This window comes from Physeter macrocephalus, chromosome 18 (assembly GCF_002837175.3).
Source record: "Physeter macrocephalus isolate SW-GA chromosome 18, ASM283717v5, whole genome shotgun sequence".
Lineage (NCBI taxonomy): Eukaryota > Metazoa > Chordata > Mammalia > Artiodactyla > Physeteridae > Physeter > Physeter macrocephalus.
The window spans coordinates 78652539-78673844 of record NC_041231.1 but is presented as its reverse complement, the minus strand read 5'-3'; the positions used below and the strand labels follow the sequence as shown (position 1 = coordinate 78673844).

At 42.7% G+C, this 21306-nt stretch overlaps 1 long non-coding RNA gene across 1 annotated transcript; it reads left to right on the top strand.

Annotated features, from left to right (window-relative positions):
• The first annotated feature begins 17203 nt into the window (after positions 1 to 17203).
• Positions 17204 to 19734, top strand: LOC114484259 (uncharacterized). Its single transcript, XR_003676935.1, has 3 exons — positions 17204 to 17280; positions 18930 to 18963; positions 19681 to 19734. It is a non-coding gene; the product is annotated as an uncharacterized lncRNA (long non-coding RNA).
• Positions 19735 to 21306: the final 1572 nt, after the last annotated feature.

Genomic DNA, 21306 nt, shown 5'->3' with positions numbered 1-21306 from the left:
CCCCTGTGTCTTGCCAGAGTCTGTGAATGGGGAATAATTGGCAATTTATGTGTGTGTGTGTTTAAGGCCATGGTACAAATATGTTTTCGTTGACAAGCAGCTGAGACTTTCCCTGGTATAAAGAGAGGGTTCTAATTAAGGGATAGTATAATGGTGTGTGTTGGCTGAAACTCCGCGTGAGCACTGTGGGTGTACACTTGGGGGCCTGGGACAAACCCCACTGTGGGGAGCCAGGGCTGGGGCCAAAATTGACCCCTGGGAGCAAGAACTCACATCAACCGAGTCAGCCTCTGCTTCCTTCTCAGGGAACGTTTCCCAGCTCAGCAGACTTTGCAGGGAGGGTCTGAGGACTCTGCCGCAAGCATCCTAGAAAGGCAAGCTATGAAGTTAAAAAGTAAAATTAAAAAGGGTGCCTTCATCCCATGGAATCCCATTAAGAATAGTGCTGGAGAAGTACATCTCTGAGTGTAGGAAGGTAATCGAAATTACTTGATAAGAAGAAAACAGCTGCATGATGGTCTATGTCAGCATGGATGTAGCCGCCTTGTTCTTCCACCCACAGCCCAGCATCCAACCTCTGGGACCATCCCAGCCCTCTGCCTGCCCCCAGCCAAGCCCCATCTGCAGCGAGAACTCTGAGACCCCTGCGTGGCTGAGAGAGCTGTAGGTCCTTGGGATCTTCAGAAAGGGACGTCTACAAACCCAGCATAGCTGTCTCTTGCCCATGTTGGCCCCTCTCGGGCAGTGTAACTTTGATACGCTTTTTTTTTTTGAAAAAAAAAGAAAGAAGAAGAAAGAAAAATGTCTCTTTTCGATGTCTTTCTCAAAGATCTCTTCCCCAATAAGGATGAGGACTTGAACGAAAGAAGGCTATGGGAAGAAGAAAGTCCTTGCTATACTTGGGTAATTGAAAAATGAAAATATTAAAATAATCACAGGATGCGAACGTCTCCCAACACCCTCTTTCTAGGTTCAGGGAAGGACCCAGAGCGGTGTGGTTCTGAGCCGAGGGGCAGGACATGGGATTCTCAGTCACCTTGGCTTCCTCCTCCCTCAACACCCCATCCCCACCCTGTTTTCCTGGTCCCTCCCATACAGTGCGGCTCTTAAGCCCCTACTGTTTGCCAACTTTTCCCTGTGAACCCAGTTCATCTCCACTGTGGGTTTCTGGTCCTTGGACTGTGTCTTACACTCTCCTTTCAGCTAGCTGGGGACGATAAATGATTAGCTAATGACCCAGAATGGGGGAGAGTCGATAGACCTAAAGGATCCTTGAGAAGAGGAGGCTTGAGGTGATGGAGGGACCCAACAAACGCAATCTTTTAAGTGACCCAGGACTAGGGCTGCATGCCCTGTGGATACCAAGAAAATCAGTCCCAGTCCCTCTGTGCTGTGACAGGGCTCAGTTTTTGAGGTATTAAGTTTAAGAGGCAGTAGAGCTTGGGGTTAAGAGCATCAGCTCTGAAACAAGCCAGAGGGAGGGAGGAAGAAAGATGGAAGGGTGGAAGGAGGGAAGGAAGGAATGGGGGAGAAAGTGCTAATACCAGTTCCACACGAGCCATGTGCCAAGCCATGTGCCGTGCCCTTTACAGACATTATCTCACTGAAGCCTCCCCTCAAATCTGTGGAATTTACCATCCGAAGAAGAAGGGAATTTTAAAGAGAGCCCTCTTGCTAAAGCTCAGAAGCCATATCATTAAACGTCCCATTTGATCTGTAACCCTCAGCTCATCTGGGACCCTCACCCCCATCCCCGAGCATATTCCATCCTCAAACCCCATCTCACGCCTAAGATGAGGCTCAGAGATGGGTGGGAGGTAGGGAAGTGTCTTCCTTCTAAGTTATTCGATTTTTTTTTTTTTTTTTTGCGGTACGCGGGCCTCCCTCTGCTGTGGCCTCTCCCGTTGCGGAGCACAGGCTCTGGACGCACAGGCTCAGCGGCCATGGCTCACGGGCCCAGCCGCTCCGTGGCATGTGGGATCTTCCCGGACCGGGGCACGAACCCGCGTCCCCTGCATCGGCAGGCGGACTCTCAACCACCGCGCCACCAGGGAAGCCCAATTCGATCATTTTTAAAAGCCAACATTTGGAGGATTTTCTTTTAGTGTCATAAACTGTAGTGTGAATGCCAAAATCTCTACCATGGCTACCAAAGCGCCGAGTCAACTTACCATATTACCCACCATTATCCCCATTATACAGATGAGGGTCCAGAGAGATTCAATAACTGGCCCACGTTTCCAGAGCTAGACCGTGGTGGAGCCAGGGCTCCAAAGCCACGCGTGTTGGTTTGTTGGAGTGCATGGCTTTCCACTCCACCACACTGCCTTGCACCCCCGCACCCCAGAAACGCCCCCACCACCCATCTCCCCACCCACGGCCTGGGCCGGGATGTAGATCTTCTTTCGTGCCCAGAATCATGAACCAGCTTGAATCAGTCCCTTAGCAGCCTTAACTGTGAATGTCCCGGGAGCTTATTGTGTGGAATCGTCTGGAAAAAAATTTGTTCCTGTGAAATGGAAAAAAGAAGATGAAGTCAGATAAGATGCTACAAGAAAAAGCTTTCTTTTCTGACAGGTGCCATTTTTCTCAAACTCACATGGATTTAAAGTGGACCAGATACTGCTTCTTTTAGTATAACACAAGGATCAGGTAAATGGATCCATGGTACCAGTTTCTATTTTCCACTGGCTTTGAAATTGTTTACATAATGTGGGCATGGTCAGGAGTTCGTGAGGGGGAGAAACTCTGGAATTTGGGACAGTGAGAAGATATCTCTAGGAAGAGTCTGCCAAGGCCTGAACGGGACTTGGAGGACATCCTCGGGCTGTAGTTTTCCTGAGGGCTTGTTGAACTCAGATTCTTGCTAAAGGCCTGTTTCTTTTCCTTGCTCTTTCTTGATGAAGTTTTCCTTTGAAACCTAAATGCACGAAGCAACAGATCCTCCTGACCAATCTCAAGAGGAGGGCCATAATGAACCAGAACTGACTCTCTTTTCAACTTTTTAGAAATGGGGGAGGGGTGGCAAGAATTTTTATCTTACTTTGTCAAGGGACAACAAGCTTCCATGGTTAGTCATTTTCCCATTTGATGAGCACGCAAGAGACTGAACAGAGCAGGTAGATATCTCCTTGTTCTAGCCCTGAGGTTACTCATGGACAAAATGATTCTAGTGTTTTCTCTGCCCCCTCAAGTCTGACAACTATTGATCGTCCCTCGTTTCTCAGTGTCTGTCAAGATTTTTTTTTTTGAAACATGTATCCTAATTTGAAAGCGAATGAGTTTTTTGGAAAGAAATAATATTTGCCACCATTTAAAAAGGTCTAGGGCTTCCCTGGTGGCGCAGTGGTTGAGAGTCCGCCTGCCGATGCAGGGGACACGGGTTCGTGCCCCGGTCCGGGAGGATCCCACGTGCCGCGGAGCGGCTGGGCCCGTGAGCCATGGCCGCTGAGCCTGCGCGTCCGGAGCCTGTGCTCCGCAGCGGGAGGGGCCACAGCGGTGAGAGGCCCGCATACCGCAAATAAAGTAAAATAAAATAAAAAATAAAAAGGTCTATTGTGTCCCAGACTAAGAGACAAGTAGCTAGAGGTTTGAACGGAGATGGGGGAAAATGAGCTGGCTGGAGGCCGCTCTCCGGACTCAGAGCATCTCGGGTCCACTGTGGCTTGATTGTGACACAAGCTTGTGGGCTTTGGCCTCCTGGATCCAGAGACACGTCTTCCAAAGAGTCAGGAAGAAGACAAAATTCTCATCCATCCTGGTGATCAGCAAGATAGAGATAGACAAAAACAAAAAAATAAACAAATAAACAAAAACACGTAAGACACACAAAAAATAGTTTTAAGCCAGAAAACTGCCCTATTCCTAAGTAAACACAGCAAGAATGCCACACCCATGTCTACACCTTCCCCACACTGCAGAGTAAGTCAGGCCCCACAATAGTATGTTCATGCCCCGTCCCCGGTAACATCCCTGGGTAGCAGACAGCCTCAGCAGCCTCTCCATAAGGCTCCAGGACATGGATTCTCACTCCAGAAACCCAGTGGGGGCCCCAAGAAGTGAGAGCTTTTTTCCAAGTAACATTCTGGGGTCCTTTTTAAACCTCTGTATCTCTGCTAAATCTGCAAGGCTCCATGGAGTTGGGTTGGAGCCAAGGTGGGATTAAGTGGAATTGTAGAGGTTTTCCGAATAAACAGTTTCCTAGTATTAGCAACTTTGCACCTACAGCGAAGGCTCAACTTTCCCCCCTCCCTTTCTTAGCCAAGAAGTGTATATAATAATTCTGCTGTGTGAGATAAATTGTGTGTGTGTGGATGTGTGTGCATGTGTGTGTAGTGGGCCACATATGTGTATGCACCTCTATACACAAGAACTGCAAGGCCACATCCATACCTTCCCTGCACTGCAGAATTGGCCAAGCCCCAAAGAAAACATGCATTTTGGATGCCTGCATAAGTGTTTTCAGTGTGTATGCATGTGTGCATATTTCTGTGTATGCGTATGTGTGTGTAAACACATATAAATATATATTCTTTCTCTCCTTATGAAATCCAAAGATTTCATCAAATCTGATAACCATTCTTTCCCATTCTTATCCAAACCAGGTTTTCTGTTATGTCTGCTTCAAACATCACAAAACAAAGGTTAATTTTTTTTAACAGCCTCAGTCATAGGACCTAGAACTGCTGTTTCCTCTTCCTTGCTGGCCTTGACCTCGCTGGGATATCTCCCAGCAGAATTCCCCAGAAACACGCCATCAACCGGGTTGCATGGCCAGGCATCTCAAGTCCTCCTTCTGGGTTGTGTTATAAATTTTGGCTGAGACATTGACACATGTCAACATGTTACTTTCAGTGACATGTTTGTCTTTTCTTTGTTAGCTTTGGTTCAAGGCCGTGAATCCATTTGGAGAATCGACGTTTCCAAGCCTAAGTAAAAGTCTTCTAATCTGCTTCATGGACTTTGGGGTTTCTCAATGCCTGCCCCCTCCTTCCATTGCTCTCCCTCCCCTCTTATTTTTCTTAGAAATCCAAGTGAAAAGGATATTTGGTGATCAAAGGGAATTCAACTGGCAGGGCATGAATGAAACAACCCAATGAGCTCCCGGTGACCTCTGTCTTTGGTTGGATCTTGATGAGATCCATTCCTGGTACCCATGTTTGCTGCCTCTGGGGGGACCGCAGCCATCTCTCCGCTTTTTCATCTGAGCTCTGTGATTCTTCTTATCTTTTCAATGGCAACAGCGATCTGTGCTGAGGTTTTAACCCTGCTTTGTCAAGTCTCTTCTCTCCTTGGTCATTATTCAAAAGATCTTTGATCTATTTGAAGTCAGACTCCAGGGTACCTGCAGCATTCCTTCCAGGAGTTTTGAGAGCTCCAAAGCCATCTCCCTTTGCCCAGACGGGCTGCTTCTCTGCTCATTTCCTTTTGCCCTCGAGATAGTAATTTCCCTTGGTGGTGCTTTCATTAGCTGTCGTGGAAAAAGACGAGCCACAGCAGCTCGGCTCAAACGTGGCTTTGGAAAAGCGTCCTAAAAGTGAAGATGTGTTTTGCATTCCTTGGGGCCGGCTGAATGTGGCCAGCAGGAAGCCAGTTTATAGCAAAAGAAACACGGTTTTGTTGCCTCTTTCTTAAAAAAATTCTTCTTGGGCTTTGAACAAATAATATTAATATAAAGCTTGAACACACATCTCAATCATCAACCTTAAATCTGAATCAGTTTTGGCTGTCCCAGAAGTCCATTTACAAAGGGTAAAGATTTACCCCCATTAGGATGGCCTAAACAATTAGTCACAGACTCTAAAATAAAAAACTATAGCAGGAGACAGCATGTGAGAATGAAGGGGTCAATTAAACCAGAAGTCAGACAACTGGATTCTAACCCCAGAACTGCTTCTGTGTGGCCGTGGGCAACCTATTTAATTATCCTGGCGTTCAGTTTCCTCATCTGTAAAAGGGGAGGAGGGTGGACTTAAACCTTTAAATTGCTATGTTCTGAGCAAGCAAGCAATATCATAACAATCAAGTATTCTCCTAAGGCAACTACTTTGAAGGAAAAATATATTTATTTGGATATACAAGTTCTGGTGTTTGTTTTAAAAAAAAGATTTTCATTGCTTTATAGTCACACCTCGTATATTCCAGCTCCTGTTAGAAGCCTTTTATGACTCTGTCATTCATAAATTTGTCCAAACTCTTTTTTAATCCATTTACATTTCCTGTCTGTACCGCCTCTCAGGGTAATGAGTTCCATAACTTTATTATGTGCTAGGAGAGTATTATTTCCCTGTTTGCCCTAACTTACCTCAAGCTTCCAAACTGCCTGCTTGTCCCGGTATTTCAGAATTGGGTGAACAAGTTCATCCATAGTCCTTGCTTTATAAACTGGAGTTAAAATCATTTTAGGCTGCTTCATAAACAGCAGCCCACCCCACGCCATTCCCCTAATCGTTATAGTTACTTGTGCAATAAATGTGGAAGCTGATGCTGTTAAGAAAGTCCTGGCTTCAGATGACTGAGAGTCAGGAGAGCCTGAAGGCCTAAAGCTTGGGCTCTAGAGTCAGACAAACCCAGGCTCCGATTCCAGCTCTGCTATTTTCTTGTGGTCTCTCTGAGCCCTATTTCCTCATCTGGAAAAGAGAAAAGAGTCCTTACGTCAGAAGTTGTTATAAGAGTTGACTGATGTAAATTTTAGGATGTGCCCAACACAAGCCAGGGACGTTGTAAATATCTCCCCAAATCTAGTGGTTGGTTTGGTGATAGTTAACGGATGCCATGACACTAGATAGAGTTTAATGGGCAAGGTGTTCTAGAATCATGGCTCATATCGTGAGCATGGGTCTAAATAAGTGGTTGACAAAGACTAATCTAAGCTTCAATGCATGAAAAAAGCATGCATGAGGAGTGACGTTCCATACACGACCAAGTGAGTAGGATTTGAGGGGAGGTCTTCGGCAACAGATAGGTAGGAAATGTGATCTCAGCTTGAACTAAAATGGTATCAGATCATGGACAATAAATATTTACAAGGTAGTAGAGGATGTTTTAAACCGAAGAAGGCAGAGGAAGCCAATATACTCTTTCCAAAGCAATGGCCTGAGGGTCTCAGAGAATAGAAATTCAACATCTAGAGCTTACTAACAAGTTGTGTGACCTTGAGTAATTCAAAGCTGTCTCTAAGTCTAGGTTTCCTTGCACATAGAATGGAATCAGTCTAGTTCACTGACTTACAAATCCTGTTCCTTAGAACCTGTATTAAGGAAGAGAGGAAAGAGGGAAGGATGAGGATAGGATCAAGTCCTTGTTCCTAATTTAATCCAAGTAGCTATCTTTCTAAGGTCCTAAATGGACTCATAAAGGAAAATTACATAGAACCAAAATCACTCTTTAAAAAACCCTTAAATCACCCCCAACGTATACTGTGATAAGTTCAAAGGAACCAAAACCAAGTGAAGAAAAGTCACCTCTCCTGTCTCACCCTGACTCTGGGGTATGTCATCATTGAACCAAGGGCCAGGCTGACTTCTCTCTCTCTCTTTCTCTCTGTCTCTCTGTCTCTCTCTCTCTCACACACACACACACATAAACATACATATGGTTCCATAAATGCATGAACTAAAGCTATTACAATGAACTTCCCTTTAAGATTTAAAATTTGGTTTGTAAAAAGTCTTCCTAAGCTGGAAAGAAACAACTGATACCACTAGATTAGATTCTGAGGTGCCTTCCACTCTAACAGAATGAGATTCCAACCAGAAGAATGTAAGCCCTGGCTCCAGGATTCTTATTAGAGAGATTTGGAGAGATTCCTTAAGAGGAAATTGGGACAATTTATTTGCACACCTAATCAGACAACCAACCAGTGAAGGAAGTGTATGGAAAATAAGCCAAAATACATAATTTCTGCATGAATGCTGGACGCCTAAGAACAACAAAAAGAAACACTTGGCATCCAGTAGATCCATAACCCAACTGGCGTCCCCACAAGAAACTGGTTACAAGAAAGGAATGCAGAAGACTCCATAGTTATTCTCTGAAGACATGATCCCAATGTGTATTCAGCATCAAAATGACCAATAAACTTTCAGGCGCATCATCAGCATGACTGCTTTTTAAAAAATACATAGATGCTTTATCCAACTCCTGAATAAAAACATGGCGCAACCCAACTAAGGTAATTTGCATCATTCTCATTCTTATACCTCAGAAAGATGTAATGATCTGGGCAAGGCAACTCAGAAAACAAAAAGAGAAAACAGGGCAAGAGAAGCAAGAGGAAGAGAGGGAGAGAGGGAGAAATGAAGGACCGACTGGAGTATTTCAAAGAGGGGTATTGAAATAATTAGAGTGATAGAAGATTCTCCAATAGAGAACGCTTGGAAGGGATGTTACCAATATCCACAAACTATCAACAGAATTACAAAGGAGAAAACAAGGTGGCCATGGTCTTTAACCCCATTCATAAGTCCTTAGAGAAAAGAGTGTGGGGACTCACCAAAAGCATACTCTATCCAATAAAGCAACATATATTTAAAGGATATCTCACAGGTCTAGTGTTCACATTTATCCACAGGAAATGCTTGGAACTGGTTATTCCACCAGGAGAATTCAACAGATGTTATAAATAATTCAAGAAAAGTTAGAAAAAGAATGTAGATAAATTTGAGAATTTGATTTAAGGAGAATGCAGCTCTTCATATATCTTTGGCCAAAGAACAGTCCATTTCTTATAGGGAACATTGTCATCTTCAACCTGGAGCATGATTCTGGAGAATACGACTCAAAAGTCTTCACATTTCCCCATTAGTTTGCTAACGTCCAGAGGCAAGGACCAGCTCTTACTCTCCTTTATGTCCTTCGAAAGCTCCTATCCAGCACAGTACCTCATACATATTCAGCAGTCATTTATATTTGCTGAAAGAAAGTTAATTGCATTGATTCATTGAAAGAGCTGGTAAGTATGGTCTCGCTACAAGCTTTCTTTTCTCTTTTGGGGGGAGGGCCACACTGCGTGGCTTGCAGAAACTTTGTTCCCTTACCAAGGATGGAACCCATGCCCCCTACAGTGGAAGTGCAGAGTCCTAACTACTGGGCAGTCAGGAAATTCCCTATGCAAGCTTTCTTGGTACTTCCAATGTTCCCTTTGGATCCATAAGATCAGTCCTTAATAATCATTACATTTCTTGTCATCTGGAAAACATTCTTTCTGTGTTTTTTAACTTCTTTAAAAGATCCAACCTATTTGGTTCCCCAAGCATTCCATCTAATAAGCCTTTTATAAAAGTATGTGACTTGAATAACAACAGAATAAATGTAGCCTTGGCCTATTGTGATACTAGGAAACAGCTAGTGCCAATCAATTTCAAAACAAATCCCAGAGTTAGTGCATCCAAACACAATGGCAGTCAACCAGCAATTTTCTCCAGAGCATGACCATTGGTGCTGAGCCTGCTAAGGAAAAGGAGTATTTGTGAGCTCTCAGGATTTGTCATCATGTTCTTTGAGGAGCTACCAACCCGGATGTGAGAGATGGAAAGTCTAAGCCCAGTTCTATCATGAAGGCACCTGTGGCCTCAGGTGAATGATTTAGCCTCCTTGGGCCTCCTTTTCCTCATCTGTAAAGTGTAGAGGTTACTGACTCAGGTCATAACACCCAAGTCCCAGAACTGGATCCTCTTAAATCTATTGATTAAGAAAACTAGATTTTTTTCTGTTTCCAGAAAGTGAGGTTTTGATTTCTATATTTGAGAATATAGATTCTCTAACCTACTCTAATTTCATTACAGCTCCATGAGATATTTGGAAGCCCAGAAAAGATTGTGTGGGGGGATGGGGGGTGAAGGTGGGGGGGGTTGCATAAGGCAAGAGTTTAATACTACCCTCCCTTTCAACTCCCCTGATTTGAGAAGAAAACCAATCTTCTCTGTGATGTGACCACACTTCATATATTTCCATGTTCATATTTATCAATGAGACAGCCCTTAAAGAAGAAATATTCCTTCTCAGAATCTTCTTAAGATCTATCCTCTACTGCACTACTGGATGAAAAACTCCTGGAGAATAGACACTTTAGGCCACAGTCCTGAAATGGTTCAAGAAGTGGAAAAGCAGAGTCCTATGTGAAAAGAATAGGGCTAAGAGAGCCATAAAAAGAAATTGGCCATGGAGAAACAATAGAAGTCTTGCTGGAGAAGTAAGAGAGGTGAGGCTTATTCTAGATAGCTGCAAACCCACAAGAAGACAGAAGCCTGCCTCAGAAGATGTTACAGTCCTTCCAGAATTCCAGTTCTTTCCCAGCAAATAGAATGGACATCAATGAATGACGTGCCATGCAGCACTATAGCAATGGGCCAAGACAAAGAAAATGAGGACAAGAAAGGGCATGCTCTTCAAAGGCTCACGGACCAGCATCGTTAGTGATTGGCTCCTAAAAAATGCTATGAGAGTGTTTGTAAATAAATAACATAGACATAAAAACCCTTGTAGTTCAAAACCCACATGAAATAAGAGCCTGCCACAGACATCTTGGAACGCTTTCAGCACTGCTATCTACAAGACTTTTCCATTCATATAAGCAATAGGCCTGAGCTGTGACTGTGTCCTAACAAGAATGGATGATGAAAGGTCTTGTGCCCTTGCAGCCAATTTCATAGGACCTGGAGGCGACATGCTTTGCCCTGTGGCGAAAGAGGACATAACAAAATAGAATATGAGGACTCTACCTACAAGAACATCACAATCCAGTGGGTGAAGTAAATTATGCACGTGCTCAAAGTTAAACACCTACCCAAGAGATGCCATCAGACAATGTAAGAAACAGCAAAAGACTAGTACAGACAGTATGTGCGATAAGTAAGAAGAATGTGGATGTAAGCAGGTCAGGGACGTTTTCATGGAGAAGGGCTTTGAATTGTGGGCATCAGAGGCATAGTGGAGATGAAAGGAGAGACTTCCAAAAATCTAGAAGAGTGAGTATAGATAGGCACCACCATCAGGGAAGAATGAACAGTTCGAGCAGGCTAGCACCATTTGGTGGCAGTAAGATATGACCTTACAGTGACTGCGTAGATCAGTTGGCCAGACTAAGCAACTCAGACTTTATCCTCTGAGTAGTAGGGAACCTTTGATGATAAACAATGTAAGCTAGGCTCTTGGTCATCCAAAATTCCCTGAGTCTAAAATATTGATCATTGTTCCTTGCTCCATTGAGTCCTTGCTCCTTGTAACCATAGAAACACTCTTTGGAGTTGCCCGCATCGCATGTGGTTTTAACAGATTTTCTTCCTAAATTACAGGCATCCTTGCAAACGTGAGGAGGATCCTAGAATTGGAAGAAGTCTAAGAAGTTGCCAAATCTATTTCTCATCAATGCAGAAACTTTTTCTACAAGACCCTCAAGAGCAACGTATTCCCCAGGCTGGTAGAATACATTGAAAGTAGGAGGAACTCAGGAAAGGCTGGTGAGTAAGCAGATGAATTCAACCACTTCTTAACCTTGGTCATTCGGATCTCACTTGCAGGATTGAGCAGCATTTATTTCTTAGAAAGTTCTTTCTTCCTTTGAGTTAAATTCTGTCCTCCTATTTCTACCACCCATTGGCTCTAGTTCTGTCATCCAAAGAAACAAAAGAAATTTACTCATTTTTCCATGTCCCTGCTCTTTTACTATTTGGAGACATTTGTTGGGTCTCAGCCTTTTCCTCTCCAACTAAACGCCTCCAGTTCCTTCCTAGAGCTCAAAGGAACCAAGCTGCTATTGTGAATAATGCTGGATTCCCTTTTCTCCCTCTGAGAAAGATGGGTTGCAGAAGGGATTGGGTTATAGATTCTAGGGGGAGGTGTCACCCAGAGGCTAGGTCAATGAGTCCCTGAACTTTTACATACGTGCCATGCTTCCCCGGGCTGTGTGTTCCGACCCTGCTACAGCTGAGGCCACTTGGCCATTTTCCAGTGAGCCTGATCCTTTCTCCCCGCAAGCTCCCAAACTCCCATGCTGTAGGAGGATCTGTGTGACCGGTCACCCTCCCACTGCTTCCATTTCCATCAGATGGCGTTTTCCCAGGAAGGAGCTTTCTCAGCGCCCCGCTGGCAGTCTTTACACTAGCCTGTCTACTCTAAATCGCAGCCATTACCATTTAAGCCCACTTCCTCCAGCTTGGTCCCCAGCGCCTCAAGCGAGCAAAAGCAGCTGGTTCCTCATCCTCCACACCATAATCCTTCAAATCCTTGAAAGCCATCATTAAATCACAATTCCACCAATGTCACCACACCCCTGAGCTTCAGGGAAGGCTCGGCTACAAACCCACCTTCCACCTTCTAAGCAGAGGATCGTAGTCAACATCTCTAAAAAGCGAAACAGAAAGCACTTGAGCTCATCATACTTAATAAACATAAATACGGTTTCTGGAATTTGGGTGTTTTTTTTTGTTTTTTTTTTTTTGCGGTACGCGGGCCTCCCTCTGCTGTGGCCTCTCCCGTTGCGGAGCACAGGCTCCAGACGCGCAGGCTCAGCGGCCATGGCTCACGGGCCCAGCCGCTCCGCGGCACGTGGGATCCTCCCAGACCGGGGCGCGAACCCGGTTCCCCTGAATCGGCAGGCGGACGCGCAACCACTGCGCCACCAGGGAAGCCCGTGGGGTTTTTATATACAGTAACATTTTTTAGTTATGTACAAATATGTCCTATAAGTACATAAATATTCTTCAGGCACTGAAATATTAAATGTCTTTGTGTTGTGGGTTTTGGTCAAAAGAGTTTGATAAACACAGTTTTCTGCCAGCCCAAAGCTGTGGCTGTCCCTAGTTAGGGGGCTATGTAATAAAAAGAGAGATTCTGAAGGTAGACATCACATCCGTCTTATTCACCTAGGCATCCTCACTCAGTATCTCCATGAAGTAGGTGTCTAATAAATATTTGCTAAATGAATGAAAACCACTCACTGGCTCGGTGACCTCTGAGACTCAAATCCCCTCATTTATAAAATGAATTTTCAGCACTTCTTGGTAAACTTTGAGTCCCCTCAAACCCTACCCTAAGAATCCATGACTATCTCTGGGTCCTAGAAAATGCTTTTGCCATGGCAAAATTTGGTTCCAGTCACATCTGTCTTCCCCCAAATTCACAATGTACACATAACCAGCACTGGGTAGGAAGTGTAAGGATAAGCTGGTGCTGAAAAAAGGCTAAGAAAAAAAAAAAATAAAGTAAATCCTGCCCAGTGTATGTCAGGCTGTGGTTTGTACTAGATTAATGAAAGCCCCACATGGCATAATTGTGTTTACAGTGAGCTTATAGGAGTTTTCCCTCAAGGTAGGGAAAGGGGGTCGGGTTAAACAAATTATTTAGCTTTTCCTGACCTGAACTGGAAACAGTGATGGAGAGCAGTAGTTGAGGAATGGTCTTCCCAATTCCAGCCCAGATTATGCTCACCTTGAGTGCTTTTGCAACCAGAGGCTGGTCTTGCATCAGCGAGGTAGAAAGCAATTCCTAGGCACTACCCTAGAAGGTCTAAAGCCCCGAATTGTTTCCTGTGGGCAAACTGTACCTTGTGCAGTTGTGTAGAAGGCTCTCAGCTACAAGGCAGCAAGTAACTGGTATTACAGGAATGAAAGGTCCTACTTTTTGGATGGAAAAAGTGAAGCAAATAAGCAAATTTGCCCAGAGCTAGAATCCTGTTATCTTTATTGCTATGACTCAGCTCTTCTTCCTGAAACAGAAACTCTTCAAGGAGTTACACGCAGCCCACATCCACAGGAGGGTGACACCCTGAAGTTCTGATAAGAAGAAAACACAAATCTTATCTGCTCAGTCTACACAACACCAAAAATCTAATTTGAATGAACACTTTACTCAATGTATTCGATGAAGGACCTATAGCTCCGGCATAGTTGACTTTGGTCTAAAAGCAAATTAATTTTAACTACAGCTTAGGGGATATGGATATAATGTTGCTTAGTTTTTATGTGTGTGTGTGTGTGTTTGGTCTAAAAGCAAATTAATTTTAACTACAGCTTAGGGGATATGGATATAATGTTGCTTAGTTTTTATGTGTGTGTGTGTGTGTGTGTGTGTGTGTGTGTGTGTGTGTGTGTGTGTTTTCAGTCAATCCATAGCCACTGCCAGTTTCTCTTTAGTCTCTGAAGATATTTTTAGGTATGAGACTGTACTAACAGGATGTATGTAATTTATTGGCAGAACTTTCCTGTCAACCCGTCAGTCATTTCTGATTCCAAATTACACGGGCCCAACCCAGGTCTGGGATGCATTCACATTAAATGATTGCGGATCGTTTATTTCAGAAATGATAGGTTGGAGAAAATGTGCTTTGCACATGAGAAATGAAATCCCACAGCACATCAGGTTTCCTGTTTCCTTGAGATCCTCCTTTTTTCCATTTAGTCTCTATTTTCACTTTTCCTCCCTCTCACTGAAAGGTCTTGAGAGGATCCAAATACAGATCAGGAAAGGCCTAACTACCCACTCCCTGGCCCGGGGTTGCATAAGACCACGCACGCTCCCGAGGGGAAGAGGAAGGAATCACAGTCACGAATGATGCTTGGTACGGCCCTTGGGAGGCGGTGTGATGACCCACCTTTGCAGGCTCAGCTGGATTAGGTGACTTGGCCAAGGTCACACAGAAAGGATGAGGATGCAGGAACATGAACACGTGCTTTCACAACGGTGTGCTCTTCTCTCCCCACTGTTTGTGAGTTCCCTCGTGGTTCCTTTTACCCAGCACCACATCTGTACCAATAAGCCAGATCCCGTATCAGTGTGGGTTCAGTCAGAGAAGCACAGCCTCTGTGAATGTCATGGAGGACGGGATACCTTCTGCGGGTACGTCTTACTGTCATGGAACTGGCTTACCGAGCTTCTCTAAATCCTTTGCCTGCTGTCAGTGTGGGCAACCAGGAAGGGAGGATGAAGGTGAAGTGGGAAAGGTCAAATCCAACAGGAACGGTGTGCAGCCCTTACCACCTCCAGTCTTTTTTTTTTTTTTTAATTGAATGAAAGATTCTTTAAATTCCACAGTGCTTTGCACTTTTCAAAAGTTTCACACACATGATTTCATATAATCCTATAATAACCCTTTTCTCCCCCTACGCCTATATTATCCATCCCCCCACTGCTAACGGCTAGTTTGTTCTCTATATCTGTGAGTCTGCTTCTTTTTTTGTTTTATTCACTAATTTGTTGCATTTTTTTAGATGCCACCTTCCAAGTCCATCCATGTTGCTGCAAATGGCAAAATTTCATTTTTTTATGTCTGAGTAGTATTCCATTGTGTGTGTGTATATATATATATATATATATACACCACATCTTCTTTATCCATTCATCTGTTGATGGACACTTAGGTTGCTTCCATATCTTGACAATTGTAAATAATGCTGCATTGGGGTGCATGTCTCTTTTCGAATTAGTGTTTTTGTTTTTTTCAGATGTATACTCAGGAGTGGACTTGCTGGGTCATGTGGTAGTTCTATTTTTAGTTTTTTGAGAAACCCCCATACTGTTTTCCACCATGGCTTCACCAATTTACATTCTCACCAACAGTGGGCAAAGGTTCTCTTTTCTCCACATCCTTGCCAGCATTTATCATTTGTATTCTTTTGATGACAGCCATTCTGACCAATCACCACCTCCGGTCTTGATGGTGTGAGGCCTTTCCCTGGCGAGCTGCACTCAGGCCTGGCCCGGGAGTTGAAGCAGCTGGGTGAGGAGTTCTGGAGGCCTGGAAGTCACCCTGAGCCAGCGAGGCCGGCCAGCAGATCAGCCCCAAGAGTGCCTGCTCATACTTCTGTAAACAAAACCAGCCCATAAACAATTATACAGTTTGGACTTTGTGATTGTTCTTAGATAATTTTTATTATTATAGAGATTTTATTTATTTAAGCTTCTAATAGAGGTATAAGTTACATATTATGAATCTTAGGTGACTGATACTAATAAATGCGTGCATCCATGCATCCATTTAACAGGAACCCCTATCAAGGTACACTCCATGACTCCAGAAAGTTCCCTCCCAGTCAACACCCCTCCCCCGCTACCACCAGGAATAGCCACTGCTCTGATTCCCTTGGCAGTAGATTCGCTTTGCCTACATTAGAACTTTATATAAATGGGATCATACAGTACTTACCCTTTGGCGTCATGGATTCTTTTATGTAACATAACATTTGTTAGATTGTCCATGTTGTTACGTGTATCAGTAGATCATTGCTAAGTAGTATTCCGTTACATGAATGTATATGAATTGACCCATTCACCCGCTAACGGACGTTTGGGTTGCTTTTACTCTGAGGCTATTATCACACAATTACTATGAACATTTTTGCACAAGGCATTTGGTGGGAGGGAATGTGATTTCACTTGGATAAATACTTATGGGTGGAATTACTGAGTCATAGGTAGAGGAATATTTAATTTCGTTAGAAACTGCCAAACTCTTTTTTTTAAATGAGACGTTATGGGTCGAATTGTGTCCCTCCACAATTCATCTGTTGAAATCTTAACCCCCACTACCTCAGAATGTGACTGTGTTTGGAGACAGAGTCTTTAAAGAGGTAATTAGGTTAAAAAGAGGGCATTAGAATGGGCCCTAATCCAATATGGTAGATGCCCTCGTAAGAGGAGATGAGGATACAGATACACCCAGAAGGAAGAGCTGAGAAGACCCAAGGGGATGATGGCCATCTATCCACCAAGGAGAGAGGCCTCAGAAGAAACCCATCCTGCCTACACCTTGATCTTAAACTTCTAGCCTCCAGAATTGTGCGAAAATCAACAACTGCTGTTTAGCTAATCAAACAAAGTTGTGGTACTTTGGCATAGCAGCCCTAGGAGCCTAGCCTAGATGCTTGGCTACCATTTTCCAACTCATCCCCTGCCACTGTCACCTTCAGTTGTCCCACTCCAGCCACCCTGGACATTTTGCCATTTCCTCCGCACGCCAAACCCACTCCCGACGCTGGGACTTGGCGGTTGATATACTCTGCCTGGAATCCACTTCCCCCGCATTGCTGCCTCCCTTCTTTCATCCTCAGCTCAAATGTCACCTCCTCAGAGAGGCCTTCTCTGACCATCCTACTAAAACAGTCCCCATCGCCCCCCCATCCCTCTCCATCACCAGCTAACTTTTTTACTTCATAAGAGCTTTGACTTTCTAATGTATTACATCTGTCTTGTCTTATCTCCCAAGGTAGACCGTAAGCCCTACAAAGCAGACACGGAATTGTTCAACACTGTACATTTGGAACCCAGAGAAGAAGCACACAGAGGGTACTTATTAATTATTTATTGACTGAATAGTTTTTTTAAAAAAGAGAGAACAAGTTCTATGCACTGCCTGGCATAGAACCGTTGCTAAACAAATAATGTTACTATAATTCTAAAGATATGTAATCATTGAAACCATAAGAAAATATCATCATGGGGTTACAGTTCTCAATTTAAGACACACAAAAATGGACTTTAAAAAACAAGTATAAATTATAAGCATGTTAAAAACATCCCCATATTCAGGCATTAATTAGTTTTCTTGCATTAAGCATAGTTTTCTTTTCCATTCTTTATTTAAAATTTTTAACTCTTTTTTAAATTGTAATCTATACCCTGAAATTTTTCCGCAAAACAAAAACTCCATGGTTGAAAGGCTTGCAATGAAATAATTTAAAGTAACACTTAGAGTTTTGTATTTCCCATGTCTTCAGGGTCTGATAGCTTCTGTATGCCTGTTCCCAGGATGTTTGGCTGTGCTGTAATTCCTACCCCTAGATTTCATGAGTATTCCTTTGTAGCTAAAATAATCACCTTATCTTACTGAATGATTAAGAATGATTCTCTTTTTTAATAGCACTTCTTCATTGGGTGTCTGTATCTTGCAATCAATCATAAAAAACTAAAAAGAACAAGTCTTCTGTCTTGTCATCTTTTTTCACTTAACTGCATAATGTGAAAATCTTTTCATGTCAACAGGTATACACATGAATGACTTTAAATGGCTATGTACTATTCCATTGAGTGTCTAAAATATGAAATCTTACCAGTCTTCTATAATTTGACTTTTAAGTTTCAAGGCTTTGCTTTTCTCCTTACAATTTTTTCTTGCATTTTTTTCACAACTTAAATAGCAGTTTATTTCCATAAACTGAATTGCCAAGTAATTCTTAGCTTATTTTAATCAAGTAAGTGCAGAGAGCAAGTATACCCTCCCACTGAAAAGATCCAAGAAGTGGGTAACACTGAGCATTACTAAATGTAGCAAAACCACTACCCAACTTTAAAATACATAAAATGATCTTATCTAGAACTTGTTCTAAAAGAGCTGGATACATATTTTCCCCTTAACAAACAGTAAGTGACGTTCCCAGTAAAAACATCTTAGGAAAATTAAACTTTAATACTTGCTCATTAACTAGTATAAACTTTAAAATCTCTTTGTTTTTTTTAAATTTTTATTTCATATTGAAGTAGAGTTGATTAACAAAGTTGTGTTAGTTTCAGGTGTACAGCAGCCTGATTGAAATCGTAAACTGGCTTTTGATTAAAAGACAGAACTTGTATATTTTCTTGTGAAACTTGAAAAGGTAAAAGACTTAAAATGAAAGGATTCAAAATAGTGGGGCATTTTGTAAGTTCATGGTGTCTATAATATATCTGAACAGGGAATGGGCTTCAGAATGGGATGTAAAAGAGCTGATGTCACACATCCTCTGTCCTGACCAGTGCAAGGACAGAGCTGGATGGTGCTGGTCCATTCTGCTGGCTTTGGCAGAAGACGGCACTTCTAAGAGCCAGATCTGGAATCTCAGATGCTAGTTATCCCTTAATGAGGAAAATTGGATCCCTCTTTCTCAAATCATAGGCTTGAGAAATTCCTTACTAAAGTGTTCCCTAAAATTAATTTTATTTTTAACTTCATTTTATAGCTGGTGCTCATGCAGCTCTGACTATTGAACTCAGGTAGGTGTGCTTTGCAGAGGGGGGCTGGTGGAGGTACAGGGGAGCCCATGTTTCTGTCTTAGCTTGTTTTAGCCCAATTGTTACTCAGCCTTTGGACGGAATGGATTCTAAAGGCTCAGAGTGCTCCGTTAGCCACTCTAATTATTCCAGAAAAATTGAATTTCCAGGAGTTTAGGTTATTTGAGGAGGGAGAATGACAGGCAAAGGCCTGTGGTCTACAAGACAGAACCAAGAGGTTTCTGGGGTGTCAGCACAAATCACTGCATTACTCTGAGCCTGATGAGAGGGTTGGGCTAGATGTTCTCTTGTATCTCCCTAAATTCTGAGATTTTGTGACCCGGCTGTCTCTGGGAGAATTCAGACTTCTTTCCTAAAAGACTTAATCACTTCTTAAGTTAATTTGGAAATTCTCACTTTAGCTGGACACAATATTTTGAGAAAAAAAAAAGTCATTCTTTTATGACTTCTGTTAACTTCTGTAGAGCAAGCAGTTAATTCTACTTATACGTGGGCTTGGGAGCTCATAAGAGCACATTCTCAGCCTGGGGGCTTTGTGAATCATCATAGCCTCGCCGTCCTTTTAAATAATTCAATGAGGTTTAATAGCAAGTGTTTAATTCAACACACTGACTGGAATTCACCAGTCTAAGGCACCCTAGACTGAAGATATTGTGGGAGATAACAGAAATTAATGAGTTTCTTTCTTACTTCATTCAGATGACCAGCTGAAGTTATCTCCCTTGCCTGAGTTAGAGAACTCCCTAGCTCTCCTCTCTTCTGCTTCCTGTTCAGCACGGGCACCCATGTGCATGTGTGAAGTGTGCATATAGGCGTATGGAAAAGCTCAGCTGATTGGAAACCCTGCAGGACTTTGGACAAGGGAGTGAAGATCAGACCACAGAGAGTTAACCTAAAGCGCACTACTAACTTATAGCCCACTATTTCTATAGCAAAGGAGCAATTTTAATGCAGAAAAAATAATATGGAGCCTCTGCTATATCACTTGTATCATAAAAATTGGGGGAGAGGAATCTTCAAAGATGGGAGAGACCTGAGTGACTGAAGCAGTCATGTTCACATTGTATGGAAGGGAAGCATATTAGAAGACAAATTCCAGAGCCGACAGCAAGGCAGATCGCTGGAATCTTCCCTAGATACCTGCTCAACCTTGGGGCCCCCAGGGACCAGCTGGTTGGGCAGTGAGGGGGGTATAAAGTGATAATGTGGGACTGAGTTTGCAATTTACTTTTCTTGACTTGTTTCAACCTGATTTCACAGATGTAACAAGGCTCATTTCACACTACAGTAAAATATTGAATAGGAACTAGGGAAAGGGGCAGAGAGGTCTAATTCAGGGCTGAAGTACCATAGCAAGACTGGTCCCAAACTTGAACTTTTAGAGGACATCCCCTGAGGAATTGTAAGAAATGGACATGAGGGAAAAAAAAACCTCGTCTAATGCTTTGTCTATGTCTTAAGACTTATGAAAAAAGATATTGAAAGCTGTGGCATCAGAACTCAATCCATGCAACTGAACTTGGGAAAGTGTCATCCTAGGAGAACCTGCTCTGTTTCTTAAATCTCCATGTGTCATGTGGCCCTAGAGAATAATCATTTGTCATCCAGGTAGAAGTTCATTCCTACAGTCTCCTGCTGCAATCCAGTTTTGTGAAGAACGTAGCTTCTATGCGAAGTTTAATCGCCTCCATCAGGGTTTTTGTGAAAAAAAATACAAAAGAATATCAACTGGGGATACTGCCCACTAATATCTCATAGCCTACATTTTGTTTTACTAGTAGGATATTTTTAGCACTTAATTATACAGTGTTTAATTTATATTATTTATACACATTTCAAAAAATTTTCAATATGGATAATATCCTGTATGCTTCTTTTTTCTTAGCGGTAGGTATCCTTTACATACTTACTTTATGTATTTACATATATAATTACATATCAATACTTTAGAACTTTAGGCACTGAGCTTGCAACATTATAATGCAATAAAATGACTCAGAATAGAAAATTAAAAAGAGAGGTTCTAAAAAAATTTCATTAGAGAGGGGATGTTGTTTTGTTAAATGCCTGCAATGTAACAGTAAAAACATTTGAAAACTAAGTTAAGCTTGAAGCTCCCTTGCAGCCTTGGCAAAAAGGGAAACATATACCCAAATGAGACAAAGCCTTTCCCCTGTGCTAAAATATACTTGGAATATTACACAGAGTTCTCTATTTGAGACCTTGAAAATATAATGGATGTCCTCACCTTGAGTTTTATAGAAGACACAAAAACTGTCTTCAATATGGCCATAAAATAAAATCTGAGGGTACATTATCCATCAA